Source organism: Aethalodelphis obliquidens, unplaced genomic scaffold (genome assembly GCF_003676395.1).
Source record: "Aethalodelphis obliquidens isolate GAN/ISIS:26980383/991018 unplaced genomic scaffold, ASM367639v1 scaffold32, whole genome shotgun sequence".
NCBI classification, from domain to species: domain Eukaryota; kingdom Metazoa; phylum Chordata; class Mammalia; order Artiodactyla; family Delphinidae; genus Aethalodelphis; species Aethalodelphis obliquidens.
In genome coordinates, this window is record NW_020837976.1 from 13,208,513 (window position 1) to 13,231,386 (window position 22,874).

The 22,874-nt window shown below is 40.8% G+C and overlaps 1 long non-coding RNA gene across 3 annotated transcripts in view; it reads left to right on the forward strand.

Moving 5' to 3' along the window:
* Positions 1 to 22,874, forward strand: part of LOC113631351 (uncharacterized) — a 78,155-nt gene that overhangs the window by 23,507 nt on the left and 31,774 nt on the right. For 2 of the 3 annotated variants that reach the window (XR_003437269.1, XR_003437270.1), the window contains one exon: positions 3,583 to 3,706. The exons of the other annotated variant lie outside the window; for it this stretch is intronic. This is a non-coding gene — a long non-coding RNA (uncharacterized LOC113631351). The remainder of the gene's footprint in view (positions 1 to 3,582; positions 3,707 to 22,874) is intronic. 3 annotated transcript variants of the gene reach the window in all.

A 22,874-nucleotide genomic window follows, 5' to 3' on the forward strand; every position in this document is an offset into this window, starting at 1 on the left:
TGAACTGTTCCCTCCAGGCAGCTTCTGAATGAGAGCCTTCCAGAACTGTCAGCCAGCGCTTAGCTGACACCAGCCCAGCTCCAGGCTGCAGGTGACTTGGGGAGGCTCTGGGAGGCTAGCGGCGCTCCTGTCCCAGCGCTGAGCAACAGGCCTGCAGACAGGGCTGGCTGAGTGAGGGAGTCACTGGGTCCTAGAGGCAGGAAACGACCTCACCTGCCAGGCCAGGACCAGTCTTTTCTACTTTCAGTTATAGACATTTTGTAAAAAGAAGAAGAGAAAACCCTGGAGAGATGGCTCCCTACCTGGATGTGGTCCCCAGCCCCTCCCTTCCTTTCCTGCTCTCTGTCCTGAGCTCATTCCCTCCCTCCCTCTCCTCTCAGCCCAGCCCTTCCTTTCCTCCTCCTCTCCCATCCCCCTTTGCACACAAGATCTCCTCTCCCTTTCCTAAAGTCCAGCCTATAGGAATTTCCTCCTAATTCAGATCCGGTTTTCCGGCGTTACCATGGCAACCCGTGGCTACCAAGGCTTTTCAGCAAAGTCACTTCTCCCCTACATTTTTCATAGAAATCTGCATTCTACATCTTGCTCCTCCCCACTTGCCGTGTTTGAGCGAAACTCTAGCCCCAGGCTGTCCAACATCTTTAAATGTTTTTAAACAGCCATATCTCTTTTATATCAACTATGTTGATGTATTTTGAATGATTTAAGATATAATGTCATCAACTTAGTTAATTCCGAATACATCAGTACAATTTTCTCCATGGAGCGTACCTGGCTTACTTAGTGAGGGGTGGACAAGTTGCATTTGTATTTATGCAGGGGCGTTGACAGGAGCTGAATTGTGAATACTGAGTAGGGAAGTGGCTCAGGTGGGACTGTTGGTGCCCCACAGGGAAGGTGGGAGCAAACCAGAAACCTGCCCCAAGGAAATTGTCCTGCCCACAAGTGTCAGTGAGAGCTTGTGAAAATAGGCACAAAACACCCAGAACTCAGCATCCTCTCCAAGCCCTGAGCAAAAAATCCTAAATCTGGTGCAAAGGAAAGAATATGCCCTCTGAAATTAGGCAGAATTGAGTGTTATCCTCAATGCTGTTAATGAGCTAGCTGTGCTTGGGCAGGTTCCTCACCCTCTCTGAATCTCAGTAGTGTATCTTTCAAAGTTATTGGGAGAAATAAATGGGCTAATGCACGTAAAAGGGCCTAAAGTAGTTCTCGGCACACACTCGCGAAAGAGTAACCGCCATATTCCAGTTATTGTCATGAGCAAAGTTCTGTGAGGCAGCATCAAGATTCAAGCTGAGCACGAGAAGCAGACGCCACGGTCACCAAATAATCGGGCTGCACAGCTGGTAACCAAACCAGAAGCCATGGTCTCCACACTCCAAAGTTCAGGATATAAGCAGTAATGAGACACTAAGACACCAAGTCTCATCAGACGCTGTTACAGGAGCAACATTGTAGCATCATCAGGTAGAAACTGACCCAGCAAAGGAACCGTGCACTGGCTGCTTTCAGGGTCCTCTCGCCTCTCCACGGCCTACTGGAGATGTGCTGGAATGTGTGTTAGGCAAGCCAAGAGCTGGGAGCAGGACAGTGTAGGAAGAGAAAGCCAGGTCCCTACTGGGGCCCAGAAAAGGTTGAGCACACACAGATGGGGACTTGACCTGAGCTAGTTCAGCAGGACCCATGAGTGTGGGGTTGGTTCCAAGCCTTGAACCTTCAACTTGAAAAATATGTCATGCAGATATTCTGAAATGTAGTGCATAACAGGACGGTAAATGAGACATTTCCTGGCATCCACAGCAGCAGGGGCCACATCAGCAGCGCTGTACATACTAAGAGACTATACCTACAAAAGCAACCACTAGCTCAAGACCCCCGTCTAGGATATATAAGAGAAGATCAAGTAAAACTACTGGGGGCCCCTTCTTTGGAAGTTGTTTCCCAGGCAGAGGTAGCAGGGAGTGGGGCAGAGAATTTGGCCCATGTCTGCTCGAAGGTGGTGGGCTGCTTTTTGAGAAAAATCTAAAGGTGAGACATTATAATTAAACTTCTCCTGAGGGTGGAGGAAGAAGAGAAGCCAACTGCACTTTTAGAAGCAAAGGAACACAGGTCTCACCACGGGTCAGCCATGAGCTCCCTGAGAGGGAGTCAACTGCATAGTCTTGAACAGGACTCTGCCCAGAGGCCCTCCCGGAGGAGTGAGATAACACAACAGAGGGTCTGTGTGGGGCGGACTTAGGAGTCATAAGTAGCCAGCTGGAAGAAGCATAGTCCAGGACAGAAAACTGTGGTTAGAGGGATCCTGGCAAACCCACAGAAGAGATCTATGAGGGGGAAAATTAGCATCTGAGCATGAGTCACAAACAGAAGGCACCAAACCAGGTGACAGTAGCACAGATCTAGTAAGAACTTTTCTCTTCCGCTTATCTTCCTCTCTCCTTGAGCCAACCACGGAGAAGCTAGAGGCAGGATGGGGCAATAGAGGGCAACAAGATGGGGAGATAAGGAAGAAAAAACTGGTCTCCAAACCTACCCTCAGCCACTGCATGTTTCCTAGCCAAGTATGGTCTTAACCAGGAGAGGAGCTTACTCCAGGTGAAGGATACATTTTTTTTTCTTTTCTCAGCTTTACTGAGGTATAATTGACAAAAATTGTATGCATTTAAGGGATACAACGTGATGGTTTCATGTAAATACACATGGTGAAGTGATCACCACAATCAAGCTAATTAGCATTACCTCACACAGTTACCATTTTGGGGTTTTCTTTTCTTTTCTTTTCTTTTCATCCGCCTACCCCCCATCCCCTCTGGCAATCACCTTTTGTTCTCTGTATCCATGAGTCTATTTCTGTTTTGTTATGTTTGTTCATTTCTTTTGTTTTTTAGCTTCCATATATAAGTGAAGGCATATGGTCTTTCTCTTTCTTTGTCTGACTTACCTCACTTAGCATAAGACCCTTTAGGTCCATCCATGTTGCTACAAAAGGCAAGATTTCATTCTTTTTTAGGGCTGAAAAGCTGTGTTATATTCTATTGTATATCTATCTCCTATCTATCTATCTATCTATCTATCTATCTATCTATCTATCTATCTAATCTTCTTTATCCATTCATTTATCAATGAACACTTAAGTTGCTTCCATATCTTGGCTAGTGCTGCAATGAGCATATGAGTGCATGAATCTTTTAGAATTAGTGTTTTTGTTTTCTTTGAAAAAATACCCAAAAGTGGAATTGCTGGATCATATGGTAGTTCTATTTTTAATTTTGGGGGGAAACTTCATACAGTTTTCCATAGTAGCGACACCAATTTACCCTCCCACCAACAGTGCATGAGGGTCCCATTTTCTCCATATCTCACCATCTGTTGTCATTTGTGGTCTTTTTGATGATGTCCATTCCAATAGATGTGAGGTGATATCTCATTGTAGTTTTGGTTTGCATTTCCCTAATTATTAGTGATGTTGAGCATCTTCTCACGTGCCTGTTGGCCATCTGTATGTCTTCCCTGGGAAAATGTTTATTCAGGTCCTCTGCCCATTTTTTTTTCCCCCATGGGCAAATCTGTTTTATCCAGAGTAACTGAAAAGCACCACCAGCAGCAGCTCCTAGCCACCCCATGGGCGGATCCTGCAGATGCTCTGCTGCACAGAAGGCACGGGACCCAAGTGCAATTCCATTGACACCAAGTTCTAGAACAGGTAAAACACACCTATGGCAGCCATAAAGTCAGCAGGTTTACACCTGGGAGTGGGGGTGGGGGGATGCGGTGGGAGTAGCTGGGAAAGGACACAAGGGGCTTCTGCAATGGGGAAGAACAGAGAAGGGGCTGAGAATGTTCTAGGTCTTGATCTGGACTCAGGTGCTGTGGAGGTGCACATGTGTAAAATTTCATGGACTGACACTGCTGTGCACACTCAGGGTGTGTATGTGCAACTCCAGTTTTTTGTTGTTTCTTTTAAGGGAAACAATTGGATCTGGGAAGGTTGACATCTTTTTAGCTAGGGAATGGTGGAGAATTCTCTCTTCTTGTCTGATAAAGTTGAGGAAGAAAACTGAAAGTCTTCTAGAGGTGATGTCTGGAGAGATGGGCGACTGAAATATAAGGGGCATTTCCTTGCCAGCAGGAGGATAAAAAGTTGCCATCTTCCACCATCCGAGTCCCAAAGCTCGGAGAGATTTCCAAAGATTGTTTAATTGATTTTTCTCTTATTTACATGCTGATCATAGTGTCTGGGGCCCAGGAATTCAGACACACGGCTTTGGGTCCACTCAGCCCCGTGAAGAATCCTGTCTGAAACTCGCATAAAGTCAGACACACACGTCTTCAGAAACACGCTGTTTCCTTTTTGTCTGGGGCTCCAGGGAGCGGGTGCAATGAGCAGGGCCTCAGACACGCTCCCATCTGCAGAGTCCCGGGGATCCCATCCCTCTGTTCTGCTGCACTGCAATCCAGCTGGTGTTCACAGTGTGTTCCCCAAAAGGGCCAAACTCCATCACCATCACCGCCTTCCTGAGCTGCTCCATGACGGGCTCAGACTGCACCTCTGACCCACTCCTGTTTGGACTCCTCTGCCCATTTTTTAATCGAGTTATTTTTTTTTGATGTTGGGCTGTATGAGTTCTCAGTATATTTTGGATAATAGCTCCTTATCAGATATATCATTTGCATATATCTTCTCCCATTCAGGAAGCAACATTTTCATTTTGCTGATAGTTTCCTTCCCTGTGCAAAAGCCTTTTAGTCTGATGTAGTCCCACTGGTGTATTTTTGTTTCTGTTTCCCTTGCCTGAGGAGACATATCCAACAAGATATTGCTAAGACCGATGTTAAAGAGTGTTCTGCCTGTTTTCTTCTAAGAGTTTTATGGTTTCAAGTCTTACATTTAGCCTTTAATCCATTTTGAGTTTCTTTTTGTATATAGAGTGAGAAAGTAGTCCAACTTGGTTCTTTTGCCTGCAGCTGTTCAGCTTTCCCAGCACCAATTATTGAAGAGATTGTCTTTCCCCATCAATTATTCTTGCCTCCTTCATCATAGATTAATTGCCCATGTAAGTGTAGGTTCATTTCTGGGCTCTCTATTCTGTTGCATTGATCTCTGTGTCTGCTTTTGCCAGTACCATATTGTTTTTAGGACTGTAGCTTTGTAGTATAATTTCAAATCAGGGAGCATCATACCTCCATCTTTGTTCTTCTTTCTCAAGGTATTTGAGCTAGTTGGGCTCGTTCGTGTTTCTATACAGTTTTAGAATTATTTGTTCTAGTTCTGTGAAAAAAATGCCAGTGGTATTTTGATAGGGATTGCATTGAATCTGTAGATTGCTTTGGGTAGTATGGTCATTTTAACAATATTAATTCTTCTAATCCATGAGCATGGTATATCTTTCCATTTCTGTCATCTTCAACTTCTTTCATCAACATCTTATAGTTTTCCAAGTACAGATATTTTACCTCCTTGGTTATATTTATTCCTAGGTATTTTATTCTTTTTGATATAATTGTAAATGGGATTTTCTTAATTTGTCCTTCTGATAGTGTTCATTGCTAATGTATAGAGACACAAAAAATTTATGTATATTAATATTGTATCCTGCAACTTTATTGAATTTATAGTTTTTTGGTACTGTCTTTCAGTTTTTCCATACATAGTATCATGTCATCTACAAACACTGAAAGTTTTACTTCTTCCTTTCCAATCTGGATTCCTTTATTTCTTTTTCTTGTCTGATTGCTGTGGCTAGGACTTCCAATATTGTGTTGAATAAAAGTGGCAAGAGTTGGCATCCTTATCATGCCCCTGATTTTTTTTTAACATCTTTATTGGAGTATAATTGCTTTAAAATGCTGTGTTAGTTTCTGCTTTACAACAAAGTAAATCAACTATATGTATACATATATCCCCATATCCCTACCTCTTATGTCTCCCTTCCATCCTCCCTATCCCACCCCTCTAAGTGGTCACAAAGCACCGAGCTGATCTCCCTGTGTAATGCAACTGCTTCCCACTGGTTGTCTATTTTACATTTGGTAGAGTATATATGTCAGTGGTACTCTCTCCTTCACAACTTACCCTTCCCCCTTCCTGTGTCCTCAAGTCCATTCTTTATGTCTGCGTCTTTATTCCTGTCCTGCCCCTAGGTTCTTCAGAACCATTTTTTTTTTTTGGATTCCATATATATGTGTTAGCACACGGTATCTGTTTTTCTCCTTCTGACTTACTTCACTCTGTATGACAGACTCTAGGTCCATCCACCTCACTACAAATAACTCAATTTTGTTTCTTTTTATGGCTGAGTAATATTCCATTGTATATATGTGCCACATCTTCTCTATCCATTCATCTCTCGATGGATACTTAGGTTGCTTCCATGTCCTGGCTATTGTAAATAGTGCTGCAATGAACATTGTGATACATGACTCTTTTTGAATTATGGTTTTCTCTGGGTATATGCCCAGTAGTGGGATAGCTGGGTCATATGGTAGTTCTATTTTTAGTTTTTTAAGGAGCCTCCATACTGTTCTCCATAGTGGCTGTATCAATTTACATTCCCACCAACAGGGCAAGAGGGTTCCCTTTTCTCCACACCCTCTCCAGCATTTATTTTTATTTTATTTTTTATTTTATTTTGTTTGTGGTACACAGGCCTCTCACTGTTTTGGCCTCTCCCGTTGCGGAGCCTGTGCTCCAGACGCGCAGGCTCAGCGGCCATGGCTCACGGGCTCAGCCACTCCGCAGCATGTGGGATCTTCCCAGACCGGGGCACGAACTCGTGTCCCCTGCATTGGCAGGCGGACTCTCAACCACTGCACCACCAGGGAAGCCCCAGCATTTATTGTTTGTAGATTTTTTGATGCTGGCCACTCTGACCAGTGTGTGGTGATACCTCATTCTGGTTTTGATTTGCATTTCTCTAATGGCTGGTGATGTTGAGCATCCTTTAATGTGTTTGTTGGATATCTGAACATTTTCTTTGGAGAAATGTCTATTAAGGTCTTCTGCCCATTCTTGGATTGGGTTGTTTGTTTTTTTGATATTGAGCTGCATGAGCTGCTTGTATATTTTGGAGATTAGTCCTTTGTCCATTGCTTCGTTTGCAAATATTTTCTCCCATTCTGAGGGTTTTCTTTTCATCTTCTTTATGTTTTCCTTTGCTGTGCAAAACTTTTAACTTTCATTAGGTCCCATTTGTTTATTTTTGTTTTTATTTCCGTTTCTCTAGGAGGTGGGTCAAAAAGGATCTTGCTGTGATTTATGTCATACAGTGTTCTGCCTATGATTTCCTCTAAGAGTTTTGTAGTGTCTGGCCTTATATTTAGGTCTTGAATCCATTTTGAGTTTATTTTTGTGTATGGTGGTAGGAAGTGTTCTGATTTCATTCTTTTACATGTAGCTGTCCAGTTTTCCCAGCACCACTTATTGAACAAGCTGACTTTTCTCCATTTTATATTCTTTCCTCCTTTATCAAAGATAAGGTGACCATATGTGCATGGGTTTATCTTTGGGCTTTCTAACCTGTTTCATTGATCTATATTTCTGTTTTTGTGCCAGTGCCATACTGTCTTGATTATTGTAGCTTTGTAGTATAGTCTGAAGTCAGGGAGCCTGATTCGTCCAGCTCCATTTTTCTTTCTCAAGATTGCTTTGGCTATTTGGGATCTTTTGTGTTTCCATAGAAATTGTGAAATTTTTTGTTCTGGTTCTGTAAAAAGTTCCATTGGTAGTTTGATAGGGTTTGCATTGAATCTGTAGATTGCTTCGGATAGTATAGTCATTTTCACAATGTTGATTCTTCCAATCCGAAAACATGGTATATCTCTCCATCTGTTTGCATCGTCTTTAATTCCTTTCATCAATGTCTTGTAGTTTTCTGCATACAAGTCTTTTGTCTACTTAAGTAGGTTTATTCCTAGGTATTTTATTCTTTTTGTTGCAGTGGTAAATGGGAGTGTTTCCTTAATTTCTCTTTCAGATTTTTCATCATTATTGTATAGGAATGCAAGAGATTTCTGTGCATTAACTTTGTGTCCTGCTACTCTACCAAATTCATTGATTACCTCTAGTAGTTTTCTGGTAGCATCTTTAGGATTCTCTATGTATAGTATCATATCATCTGCAAACAGTGACAGTTTTACTTCTTCTTTTCCCACTTGGATTCCTTTTATTTCCTTTTCTTCTCTGATTGCTTCCAAAATTATGTTGAATAATAGTGCTGAGAGTGAGCAACCTTGTCTTGTTCCTGATCTTAGAGGAAATGGTTTCAGTTTTTCACCATTGAGAAAGATGTTGGCTGTGGGTTTGTCATATATGCCCTTTATTATGTTGAGGTAGGTTCCCTCTATGCCTACTTTCTGGAGAGGTTTTTTTTTTTTATCATAAATGTGTGTTGAATTTTGTCAAAAGATTTTTCTGAACCTATTGAGATTATCATACGGTTTTTATCCTTCAATTTGTTAATATGGTGTATCACATTGATTGATTTGCGCATATTGAAGAATCCTTGCATGCCTGGGATAAACCCCACTTGATCTTGGTGTATGATCCTTTTAATGTGCTGTTGGATTCTGTTTGCTAGTATTTTGTTGAGGATTTTTGCATCTATGTTTATAAGTGATATTGGCCTGTAATTTTCCTTTTTGTGTGACATCTTTGTCTGGTTTTAGTATCAGGGTGATGGTGGTCTCATACAATGAGTTTGAGAGTGTTCCTCCCTCTGCTATATTTTGGAAGAGTTTGAGAAGGATAGGTGTTAACTCTTCTCTAAATGTTTGATAAAATTCGCCTGTGAAGCCATCTGGTCCTGGGCTTTTGTTTGTTGGAAGATTTTAAATCACAGTTTCAATATCAGTGCTTGGGATTGGTCTGTTTATATTTTCTGTTTCTTCCTGGTTCAATCTCAGAAGTTTGTGCTTTTCTAAGAATTTGTCCATTTCTTCAAGGATGTCCATTTTATTGATATGTAGTTGCTTGTAGTAACTTTTCATGATCCTTTGTATTTCTACAGGGTCAGTTGTTACTCCTCCTTTTTCATTTCTAATTCTGTGCTTTGAGTCTTCTCCCTTTTTTTCTTGTTGAGTCTGGCTAATGGTTTATCAATTTTGTTTATCTTCTCAAAGAACCAACTTTTAGTTTTATTGATCTTTGCTACTGTTTCCTTCATTTCTTTTTCATTTATTTCCAATCTGATCTTTATGATTTCTTTCCTTTGGCTGACTTTGGAGGGTTTTTTTGTTCTTCTATCTCTAATTGTCTTAGGTGTAAGGTTAGGTTGTTTATTTGAGATGTTTCTTGTTTCTTGATGTAGGATTGTATTGCTATAAACTTCCCTCTTAGGACTGCTTTTGCTGCATCCCATAGCTTTTGGATTTTCATGTTTTCATTGTCTTTTGTTTCTAGGTATTTTTTGATTTCCTAGGTATTTTTTGATTTCTTCAGTGCTCTCTTGGTTATTTAGCAGCATATTGTTTAGCCTCTAATGTGTTTGTATTTTTTACAGATTGTTCCTGTAATTGATATCTAGCCTCATAGCACTGTGGTCAGAAAAAGTACTCGATACAATTTCAATTGTCTTAAATTTACCGAGGCTTGCTTTGTGACCCATGATATGAACTATCCTGGAGAATGTTCCATGAGCACTTCCATGAGCACAGTGTTCCATGAGCACAGTGTATTCTGTTGTTTTTGGATGGAATGTCCTATAAATATCAATTAAGTCCATCTTGTCTGATGTGTCATTTAAAGCTTCTGTTTCCTTATTTATTTTCATTGTGGATGATCTGTCCATTGGTGAAAATGGGGCGTTAAAGTCCCCTACTATTACCGTGTTACTGTTGGTTTACCCTTTTATGGCTGTTAGCACTTGCCTTATGTATTGAGGTGCTCCTTTGTTGGGTGCATAAATATTTACAATTGTTACATCTTCTTCTTGGATTGATCCCTTGATCATTATGTAGTGTTCTTCTTAGTCTCTTGTAATAGTCTTTATTTTAAAGTCTATTTTTTCTGATATGAGAATTGCTACTCCAGCTTCTTTTGGTGTCCATTTGCATGGAATATATTTTTCCATCCCCTCATTTTCAGTCTGTGTGTGACCCTAGGTCTGAAGTGGGTCTCTTGTAGACAGCATATATATGGGTCTTGTTTTTATATCCATTCAGCCAGTCTGTGTCTTTTGGTTGGAGCATTTAATCCATTTATATTTAAGGTAATTATCGATATGTATGTCCTTATTACTATTTTCTTAATTGTTTTGGGTTTGTTTTTGTGGGTCTCTTCCTTCTTTTGTGTTTCCTGCTCAGAGAAGTTCCTTTAGCATTTGGTATACAGCTGGTTTGGTGGTGCTGAATTCTCTTAACTTTTGCTTCTCTGTAAAGGTTTCAATTTCTCTGTCAAATCTGAATGAGATCCTGGCTGGGGAGAGTAATCTTGGTTGTAGGTGTTTCCCTTTCATCACTTTAAATATGTCCTGCCACTCCCTTCTGGCTTGCAGAGTTTCTGCTGAAAGATCAGCTGTTAACCTTATGGGATTCCTTTGTATGCTATTTGTTGCTTTTCCCTTGCTGCTTTTAATATTTTTTCTTTGTATTTAATTTTTTTTTTTTTTTTGCGGTACGCAAGCATGTGGGATCTTCCTGGACCGGGGCACGAACCCGTGTCCCCTGCATCGGCAGGCAGACTCTCAATCACTGCGCCACCTGGGAAGCCCTGTATTTAATTTTTGATAGTTTGATTAATATGTGTCTTGGCATGTTTCTCCTTGGATTTATCCTGTATGGGATTCTCTGTGCTTCCTGGACTTGATTCCTGGTTCTTTCCATTCCCATGTTAGGGAAGTTTTCAGCTATAATCTCTTCAAATATTTTCTCAGTCCCTTTCTATTTCTCTTCTTCTTCTGGGACCCCTATAATTCGAATGTTGGTGCATTTAATGTTGTCCCAGAGGTCTCTGAGACTGTCCTCAGTTCTTTTCATTCTTTCTTCTTTATTCTGCTCTGCAGGAGTTATTTCCACTATTTTATCTTCCAGGTCACTTATCCATTCTTCTGCCTCAGTTATTTTTCTCTTGATTCCTTCTAGAGAATTTTTCACTTCATTTATTGTGCTGTTCATCAGTGTCTGTTTGCTCTTTAATTCTTTAGCTCCTTGTTAAATGTTTCTTGTATTTTCTCCATTCTATTTCCAAGATTTTGGATCAGTTTTACTATCATTATTCTGAATTCTTTTTCAGGTAGACTGCCTATTTCCTCTTCATTTGTTTGGTCTGGTGGGTTTTTATCTTGGTCCTCCATCTGTTGCATATTTCTCTGTCTTCTCATTTTATTTAACTTACTGTGTTTGGGGTCTCCTTTTCACAGCCTGCAGGTTTCTAGTTCCTGTTCTTTTTGGTGTCTGCCCTCAGTGGGCGAGGCTGGTTCAGTGGCTTGTATAGTCTTCCAGGTGGAGGGGACTGATGCCTGTGTTCTGGTGGGTGGGACTGGATCTTGACTTTCTGCTGGGCAGGGCCACATCTGGCGGTGGGTATTGAGGTGTCTGTGAACTTAGTATGATTTTAGGCAGCCTCTCTGCTAATGGATGGGGTTGTGCTCCTGTCTTGCTAGTTGTTTGGCATGGGGTGTCCAGCAATGGAGCTTGCTGGACGTTGCGTGGAGCTCAGTCTTAGTGTTGCGACAGAAATCTCTTGGAGAGTTCTCGCCGATTGATATTACGTGGGGCCAGGAGGTCTCTGGTGATCCAATATCCTGGACTTGACTCTCCCATCTCAGTGGCTCAGGCCTGACACACAGCCAGAGCACCAAGAACCTGTCAGCCACAAGGCTCTGAAGAAAAGGAAGAAAAAAATATTAATAATAATAAAATAAAAAGAAAAGAAGAGAGCAACCAAACCAATAAACAAATCCAGCAATGGTAACAAGGACTAAAAACTAGACTAAGATAAACATAAAAATCAGAAACAAATTGGTCAGGGCCCTGAACCCAGATGGCGGAGTAGAAGGACGTGCTCTCACTCACTCTTGTGAGAACACTGGAATCACAACCAGGTGCTGGACAATCATCGACAGGAAGACACTGGAACTCACCAAAAAAGATACCCCACATCCAAAGACAAAGGAGAAGCCACAATGAGACAGTAGGATGGGTGCAATCACATTAAAATCAAGTCCCATAACTCCAGGCTGGGTGACTCACAGACTGGAGAATAATTATACCAGAGAACTCCACCCACTGGAGTGAAGGTTCTGAGCCCCATGTCAGGCTTCCTAACCTGGGGATCTGGCAATGGGAGGAGGAATTCCTAGAGAATCAGACTTTGAAGACTAGTGGGAATTGATTGCAGGACTTTGACAGGACTGGGGGAAACAGAGACTCCACTCTTGGAGGGCACACACAAAGTAGTGTGTGCATGAGGACCTAGGGGGAGGGGCAGTGACCCCAGGGGAGACTGAACCAGACCTACCTGCTAGTGTTGGAGGGTCTCCTCAGAATCGGGGGTGGCTGTGGCTCACCCTGGGGACAAGGACACCAGCAGCAGAAGTTCTAGGAAGTACTCCTTGGCATGAGCCCTCCCAGAGTCCGCGATTAGTCCAACAAAAGAGCCCAAGTAGGCTCCAGTGTTCGGTTGCCTCAGGCCAAACAACCAACAGGAAGGGAACCCAGCCCCACCCATCAGCAGTCAAGCAGATTAAAGTTTTACTGAGCTCTGCCCACCAGAGCAACAGTCAGCCCTACCTACTACCAGCCCCTTCCATCAGGAAACTTGCACAAGCCTCTTAGATAGCCTCATCCACCAGAGGGCAGACAGCAGAAGCAAGAAGAACTACAATCCTGCAGCCTGTGGAACAAAAACCACATTCACAGAAAGACAGACAAGATGAAAAGGCAGAGGGCTATGTATCAGATGAAGGAACAAGATAAAACCCCAGAAAAACAACTAAATGAAGTGGACATAGGCAACCTTCCAGAAAAAGAATTCAGAATAATGATAGTGAAGATGATCCAGGACCTCAGTAAAAGAATGGAGGCAAAGATCTAGAAGATGCAAGAAATGGTTAACCAAGACCTAGAAGAATTAAAGAACAAACAAACAGAGATGAACAATACAATAACTGAAATGAAAACTGCACTAGAAGGAATCAATAGCAGAATAACTGAGGCAAAAGAACAGATAAGTGACTTGGAAGACAGAATGGTGGAATTCACTGCCATGGAACAGAATAAAGAAAACAGAATGAAAAGAAACGAAGACAGCCTAAGAAACCTCTGGAACAATGTTAAACACAACAACATTCGCATTATAGGGGTCCCAGAAGGAGAAGAGAGAGAGAAAGGACCTCAGAAAATATTTGAAGAGATTATAGTCGAAAACTTCCCTAACATGTGAAAGGAAATAGCCACCCAAGTCCAGGAAGCACAAAGAGTCCCATACAGGATAAATCCAAGGAGAAACATGCCGAGACACATAGTAATCAAATTGGCAAAAATGAAACACAAAGAAAAATTATTGAAAGCAGCAAAGGAAAAATGACAAATAACATACAAGAGAACTCCCATAACGTTCACAGCTGATTTCTCAGCAGAAGCTCTACAAGCCAGAAGGGAGTGGAATGATATACTGAAAGTAATGAAAGGGAAGAACCTACAACCAAGATAACTCTACCCGGCAAGGATCTCATTCAGATTCGATGGAGAAATCAAAAGCTTTACAGACAATCAAAAGTTAGAGAATTCACCACCAAACCAGCTCTACAGCAAATGCTAAAAGAACTTCTCTAAGTGGGAAACACAAGAGAAGAAAAGGACATACAAAAACAAACCCAAAACAATTAAGAAAGTGGTCACAGGAACTTACGTATCGATAATTACCTTAAACGTGAATGGATTAAATGCTCCAACCAAAAGACACAGGCTTGCTGAATGGATACAGCAAGACCCACATATATGCTGTCTACAAGAGACCCACTTCAGACCTAGGGACACATACAGACTGAAAATGAGGGAATGGAAAGAGATATTCCATGCAAGTGGAAACCAAAAGAAAGCTGGAGTAGCAATACTCATATCAGATAAAATAGACTTTAAAATAAAGAATGTTACAAGAGACAAGGAAGGACACTACATAATGATCAGGGGATCAATCCAAGAAGAAAATATAACAATTATAAATATATATGCACCCAACATAGAAGCACCTCAATACATAAGGCAACTGCTAAGAGCTATAAAAGAGGAAATCGACAGTAACACAATAATAGTGGGGGACTTTAACACCTCACTTACACCAATGGACAGATCATCCAAAATGAAAATAAATAAGGAAGCAGAAGCTTTAAATGACACAATAGACCAGATACCTTTAATTGGTATTTATAGGACATTCCATCCAAAAACAGCAGATTATACTTTCTTCTCAAGTACGCATGGAACATTCTCCAGGATAGATCACATCTTGGGTCACAAATCAAGCCTCAGTAAATTTAAGAAAATTGTAATCATATCAAGCATCTTTTCAAACCACAATGCTATGTGATTAGAAATGAATTACAGGGGAAAAAAATGTAAAAAACACAAACACATGGAGGCTAAACAATACGTTACTAAATAACCAAGAGATCACTGAAGAAATCTAACGGGACATCCAAAAAATACCTAGAGACAAATGACAATGAAAACACGACAATCCAAAACCTATGGAATGCAGCAAAAGCAGTTCTAAGAGGGAAGCTTATAGCTATACAAGCCTACCTCAAGAAACGAGAAAAATCTCAAGTAAACAATCTAACCTTACACCTAAAGGAAGTAGAGAAAGAAGAATATACAAAACCCAAAGTTAGCAGAAGGAAAAAAATCATAAAAATCACAGCAGAAACAAATGAAATAGAAACAAAGAAAACAATAACAAAGATCAATAAAACTAAAAGGTGGTTCTTTAAGAAGATAAACAAAATTGATAAACCATTAGCCAGTCTCATCAAGAAAAAGATGGAGAGGACTCAAATCAATAAAATTAGAAATGAAAAAGGAGAAGTTACAACAGACACCGCAGAAATACAAAGCATCCTAAGAGACTACTACAAGCAACTCTATGCCAATAAAATGGACCACCTGGAAGAAATGGACAAATTCTTACAAAGGTATAACCTTCCAGGACTGAACCACGAAGAAATAGAAAATATGATCAGATGAATTATAAGTAATGAAATTGAAACTGTGATTAAAAATCTTCCAACAAACAAAAGTCCAGGACCAGATGGCTTCACAGGTGAATTCTATCAAACATTTCGAGAAGAGCTAACACCCATCCTTCTCAAACTCTTCCAAAAAATTTCAGAGGCAGGAACACCTCAGGAACTCATTCTATGAGGCCACCATCACCCTGATTCCTAAACCAGACAAAGATACTACAAAAAAAGGAAATTACAGACCAATATCACCGATGAATATAGATGCAAAAATCCTCAACAAAATACTAGGAAACAGAATCCAACAACACATTAAAAGGATCATACACCATGATCAACTGGGATTTATCCCAGGGATGCAAGAATTCTCCAATATACGCAAATCAATCAATGTGATACACCATATTAACAAACTGAAGAATTAAAGCCATATGATCATCTCAATGCAGAAAAAGCTTTTAACAAAATTCAACACACATTTATGATAAAAACTCTCCAGAAAGTGGGCACAGAGGGAACCTACCTCAACATAATAAAGGCCATATATGAAAAACGGACAGCAAACATCATTCTCAATGGTGAAAAACTGAAAGCATTTCCTCTAAGATCAGGAACAAGACAAGGATGTCCATTCTCACCACTATTATTCAACATAGTTTTGGAAGTCCTAGCCATGGCAATCAGAGAAGAAAAAGAAATAAAAGGAATCCAAGTGGGAAAAGAAGAAGTAAAACTATCACTGTTTGTAGATGACATGATACTATACGTAGAGAATCCTAAAGATGCCACCAGAACACTACTAGAGCTAATCAATGAATTTGGTAAAGTTGTAGGATACAAAATTAATGCACAGAAATCCCTTGCATTCCTATACACTAATGATGAAAAATCTGAAAGAGAATTTAAGGAAATACTCCCATTTACCATTGCAACAAAAAGAATAAAATACCTAGGAATAAACCTACCTAGGGAGACAAAAGACCTGTATGCAGAAAACTATAAGACACTGATGAAAGAAATTAAAGATGATACCAACAGATGGAGAGATATACCATGTTCTTGGATTGGAAGAATCAATATTGTGAAAATCACTATATTACCCAAAGCAATCTACAGATTCAATGCAATCCCTATCAAATTACCAATGGCATTTTGTACAGAACTAGAACAATAAATCTTAAAAGTTGTGTGGAGACACAAAAGACCCCGAATAACCAAAGCAGTTTTGAGGGAAAAAAACGGAGCAGGAGGCATCAGACTCCCTGACTTCAGACTGTACTACAAAGCTACAGTAATCAAGACAGTATGGTACTGGCACAAAAACATAAACATAGATCAATGGAACAAGATAGAAAGCCCAGAGATAAACCCACACACCTATGGTCAACTAATCTATGACAAAGGAGGAAAGGGTATACAATGGAGAAAAGACAGTCTCTTCAATAAATGTTGCTGGGGAAACTGGACAGCTACATGTAAAAGAATGAAATTAGAACACTCCCTAACACCATACACAAAAATAAACTCAAAATGGGTTCGAGACCTAAATGTAAGTCCGGACACTATAAAACTCTTAGAGGAAAACATAGGAAGAACACTCTTTGACATAAATCACAGCAAGATCTTTTTTGATCCACCTTCTAGAGTAATGGAAATAAAAACTAAAATAAACAAATGGTACCTAATGAAACTTCAAAGCTTTTGCACAGCAAAGGAAACCATAAGCAAGACGAAAAGACAACTCTCAGAATGGTAGAAAATATTTGCAAAGGAATCAACGGACAAAGGATTAATCTCCAAAATATATAAACAACCCATGCAGCTCAATATTAAGAAAACAAACAACCCAATCCAAAAATGCACAGAAGACCTAAATAAACGTTTCTCTGAAGAAGACATGCAGATGGCCAAGAAGCACATGAAAAGCTGCTCAACATCACTAATTATTAGAGAAATACAAATCAAAACTACAATGAGGTATCACCTCACACCAATTAAGATGGAAATCATCAGAAAATCTACAAACAACAAATGCTGGAGAGGGTGTGGAGAAAAGGGAACCCTCTTGCCCTGTTGGTGGGAATGTAAATTGGTACAGCCAATGTGGAGAACAGTATGGAGGTTCCTTAAAAAACTAAAAGTAGAATTACCATATGATCCAGCAAGCCCACTACTTGGCATATACCCAGAGAAAACCATAATCCAAAAAGAGTCATGTATCAAAATGTTCATTGCATCCCTATTTACAATAGCCAGGACATGGAAGCAACCTAAGTGTCCATCAATAGATGAATGGATGAAGAAGATGTGGCACATATATACAATGGAATATTACTCAGTCATAGAAAGAAACGAAACTGAGTTATTTGTAGTGAGGTGGATGGACCTAGAGTCTGTCATACAGAGTGAAGTAAGTCAGAAAGAGAAAAACAAATACCGTATGCTAACACATATATATGGAATCTAAGAAAAAAAAAAAGATCATGAAGAACCTAGGGGCAAGACGGGAAAAAAGACACAGACCTACTAGAGAATGGACTTGAGGATATGTGGAGGGGGAAGGGTAAGCTGTGACAAAGTGAGAGAGTGGCATGGACATATATACACTACCAAACGTAAAATAGATAGCTAGTGAGAAGCAGCTGCATAGCACAGGGAGATCAGTCCGGTGCTTTGTGACCACCTAGAGGGGTAGGATAAGGAGGGTGGGAGGGAGGGAGATGCAAGAGGGAAGAGATATGGGGACTTATGTATATGTAAAACTGATTCACTTTGTTATAAAGCAGAAACTAACACACCATTGTAAAGCAATTATACTCCAATAAAGATGTTAAAAAAGAAAAAAAAAAAAGACACACGCACCCCAATGTTCATTGCAGCACTATTTACAATAACCAAGTCATAGAAGCAACCTAAATGCCCATCAACAGACAAATGGATAAAGAAGATGTGGTACATATATACAATGGAATATTACTCAGCCATAAAAAGGAACGAAATTGGGTCATTTGTTGAGACGTGGATGGATCTAGAGACTGTCATACAGAGTGAAGTAAGTCAGAGAGAGAAAAACAAGTATCATATATTAACGCATGTATGTGGAACCTAGAAAAATGGTACCAGTTTGCAGGGCAGAAGTTGAGACACAGATGTAGAGAACAAACGTATGGACACCAAGGGGGAAAGCCGCAGGGGTTGCGGGTGGTGGTGTGATGAATTGGGCGATTGGGATTGGCATGTATACACTGATGTGTATAAAATTGATGACTAATAAGAACCTGCTGTATAAAAAAATAAATAAAATCCAAAAATTAAAAAAAAAAAAGAAACAAATCAGTCACAGACAGAAATCCCCAAGTCTACAGTTGCTCCCAAAATCCACCACCGCAATTTTGGGAACATTCATTGTCTGTTCAGGTGTTCCACAGATTCAGTGTTCATCAAGTTGATTGTGGGGATTTAATCTGCTGCTCCTGAGGCTGCACGGAGAAATTTCCCTTCCTCTTCTTTGTTCACACAGATCCTGTGGTTCAGCTTTGGTTTTGGCCCTTCCTCTGTGTGTAGGTCGCCCTTATGCATCTGTTCTCCGCCCAGACAGGAGGAGGTTAAAGCAGTGGCTGATTAGGGCTCTTTTGCTCACTCAGGCTGGAGGGGAGGGAGGAGTATGGCAGTCATAATTGGAATGCAGGGCGAGTCTGCCACCGCGGAGGCCAGCGTGATATTGCAACAGCCTGAGGCACACAGTGTATTCTCCTGGGGAAGGTGTCCCTGGATCACGGAACCCTGGCAGTGGCGGGCTGTACAGGTTCCCGGTGGGGGTGTGGATAGTGACCTGTGTTTGCACACAGGATTCTTGGTGGCAGCAGCCACAGCATTAACAGTTCATGCCCATCTCTGGGGTCTGAGCTGATAGCTGTAGCTCACGCCCGTCTCTGGAGCTTACTTAGGAAGTGCTCTGCCTTCTGTGGGCACACTGGGAAGGAATCCTCTCTCGTTGCGCACCCCAAAACAATGGTCTCTTGCCTCTTCGGCAGGTCCAGACTTTTTCCTGGACTCCCTCCCGGCTAGCTGTGGTGCACTAACCCCCTGCAGGCTGTGTTCACGCCGCCAGTCCTCTCCCTGGGGTCTGACCTCCGAAGCCCAAGCTTCAGCTCCCAGTCCCCACCCGCCCCAGCAGGTGAGCAGACAAGTGTCTCAGGGTGGTGAGTGCTGGTTGTCACTGATCCTCTGTACGGGAATCTCTCCCCTTTGCCCTCCGCACTCCTGTTGCTGTGCTCTCCTCCGCGGCTCCAAAGGTTCCCCCCTCCGCCACCCGCAGTCTCCGCCTGCGAAGGGGCTTCCTAGTGTGTGGAAACCTTTCCTCCTTCACAGCTCTCTCCCACTGGTGCAGGTCCCGTCCCTATCCTTTTGTCTCTGTTTATTCTTTTCTCTTTTGCCCTACCCACGTACGTGGGGAGTTTCTTGCCTTTTGGGAAGTCTGAGGTCTTCTGCCAGCATTCAGTAGGTGTTCTGTAGGAGTTGTTCCACATGTAGATGTATTTTTGATGTATTTGTGGGGAGGAAGGTTATCTCCATGTCTTACTCCTCTGCTGTCTTGAAGGTTCTCCCCACCCCATGTTCCTGATTTTACAGAAAATGTTTTCAGCTTTTTATTGTTGCGTATGGTGTTAACTATGGGTTTGTCATATATGGCTCTTCATGTGTTGAGGCATGTTCCTTCGATACCCAGTTTGCTGAGAATTTTTATCATAAATGGATGTTGAATTTTGTCAAAAGCTTTTTTGCATCCATTGAGATGTTCATAAGATTTTTATTTTTCAAATTGTTGATGTAGTGTAGCACGTTGATTGGTTTGCGAATATTGAACCATCCTTGAATTCCTGGAACAGATCTCACTTGATCACATGTATGATCCTTTAAATGTGTTGTTGAATTTGGTTTGCTAGTATTTCGTTGGGGATTTTTGCATCTATGTTCATTGGGGTATTGGTCTATGATATTGTCTGGTTTTGATGTCATGGTGATGCTGGTCTCATAGAATGAGTTCAGAAGCATTCCTTCCTCTTAAGTTTTTTGAATAGTTTGAGAAGGATAGGAGTTAACTCTTTTTAAAATATTTGGTAGAACTCACCTGTGAAGCTGTCTGGTCCTGGTGTTTTGTTTGGGAGGTTTTATTATTATTATTACTGATTCAGTTTCACTGAATTTGTCTGTTCCTATTTCCTGTTTCTTCCTGATTCAGTCTTGGGAGATTGTACATTTCTAGGGATTTATCAATTTATTCTAGGTTGTCTATTTTATGGGCTTATAATTGTTTGCAGTAATCTCCTATGATCCTTTGTATTTCTGTGGCCAGTTATAATTTCTCCTTTTCCATTTCTTAATTTTTTTTGGCCATGCCACGGGCTTGTGGGATCTTAGCTCCCTGACCAGGGGTTGAATCCTGGCCCTCGGTAGTGAAAGTGCCGAGTCCCCTAACCACTGGACTGCCAAGGAATTCCCTTTCATTTCTGATTTTATTTATTTGGTTCCTCCTTTTTTTTTCCTTAATGAATCTGGCTAACAGTTTATCAATTTTGTTTATTTTTACAAAGAACTAGCTCTTAGTTTCATTGATCTTTTCTATCATTTTTCAGTCCTATTTCATTTATTTATTCTCTGATCTTTATTATTTCATTCCCTCTACTAACTTTGAGTTCTGTTTATTCTACTTTTTCTAGTTTCTTTAGGTGGAAGGTTAGGTTGTATATTTGAGGTTTTTCTTCTTTCCCGAGGTAGGCTTGCATCACTATAAACTTCACTTTTAGAACTACTTTTGCTGCATTCCGTAGATTTTGGATTATTGTGTTTCCCTTCTTTGATTTCTTCAGTGACCCATTAGTTGTGTAGTAGCATATTGTTTGTGTTCTTTGCAGTTTTTTCCCTATAGCTGATTTTTAGCCTCATACTTGTGGTTGGAAAAGATGCTTGATATGATTTCAGTCTTCTTAAATTTATTGAGACTTGTTTTGTGCCCTAGCACATGATCTATGCTGGAGAATGCTTCATGTGCATTTGAAAAGAATATGTATTCTGTTGCTTTTGGATGGAATATTCTTTATATATCTATCAAGTCCTTCTGGTTTAATGTTTCATATAAGGCCAGTGTTTCCTTATTGATTTTCTGTCTGCATGATTTTTCCATTGATATAAACATATTTTGATATTAGACTGGACTAGACTTCTTTAAAGTTTTTTTTGGCTGCATTGGATCTTCATTACTGCGTGTGGGATTTCTCTAGCTGTGGTGAGCAGGGGCTACTCTTCGTGGCAGTGCATGAGCTTCTCATTGAGGTGGCTTCTCTTGATGAGGAGCACGGGCTCTAGGCACATGGACTTCAGTAGTTGTGGTGCGCGGGCTCAGTAGTGGTGGTGCGCGGGCTCTAGAGCACAGGCTCAGTAGTTGTGGCACATGGACTTAGTTGCTCCGCAGCATGTGGGATCTTCCCGGACCAGGGATGGAGCCCATGCCCCCTGCATTGGTAGACGGATTCTTAACCACTGCGCCCCCAGGGAAGTCCCTGGACTAGACTTTTTAATACTTAAATCTGACTGGAAAAAGTTATGGATCTGTCTGAAATTTCATCTGAGAGTGGGAAAAATGATGATTTGATAGTTTGCTAGAAGGTAGTTGGTATATGTGTGTGAGAGAGAAGCTACTGTATAAATTTAATCTATCCCCAGTCCAGCTCAAGGAATGAAAGATGCCTTTTTGATTTGTCTAAGTGTTGAACTGCATATAGCCCCAAGACTGACAGACCCAGAAGATGCTGACTTTGGTGGATTCTAGAACTTGGTCATGGGAGTATCATGCACATTTGGAAACATATACCTAGTTCATGGTTCCAGTCTCAAATACAGCATAAATATATCCTTAGAAGACAAAGGGGTAAGATTTGGTGTTTGGGGTCCTCTCACAGGATGCTTTTTTTACCTTTTTTAAAAAAAAATCTTTTATTTTATATTGGAGTATAGTTGATTAACAATGTTGTGATAGTTTCAGGTGTACAGCCAAGTCATTCAGTTACACATATACATGTATCTATTCTTTTTCAAATTCTTCTCCTATTTAGGTTGAGCAGAATTCCCTGTGCTATACAGTAGGTCCTTGTTGGTTATCCATTTTAAATATAGCAGGATGTACATGTCAATCCCTAACTCCCTAACTATCCCTTCCCCCACCCTTTCCCCCTCACAGGGCTTTTGTTTCCAAGAACTTCTGCCTAGAGCCTACCTCTGGGGATCACCCCTAGGTCTCTTTCTTTACCCCACTTATGGCTTTCCAATTCCAACCCAGATAGCTTAGGATCCATGCAGAGAAGATCCTGAATCTAGAATACTCTAGGACTCCTCATATGTTCAGCCCTTGTTTCATGTTGAATTTCAGGAATTTTTGGAGATTTTGAAAACCCCACTCTCACTTCTAAAGAACAAGAACATGGGCTAAACTTGCCTTTGGTGGAGCAGAATATACAAATCTCCCAGGGTGCAAATATTGTCACAAATAAGAATTCTGAAGGTTATTAGAATCTCTTAAAGAAAGAATTCCCCAGATGGATGTGTTTCAATTAATGGAAGGATCACAGCAGATTCAATCACTCTGTGAATAAATTACTATGTATCAAAAGCCGTTTTCCATTCTGGTTTGGTTAAAAT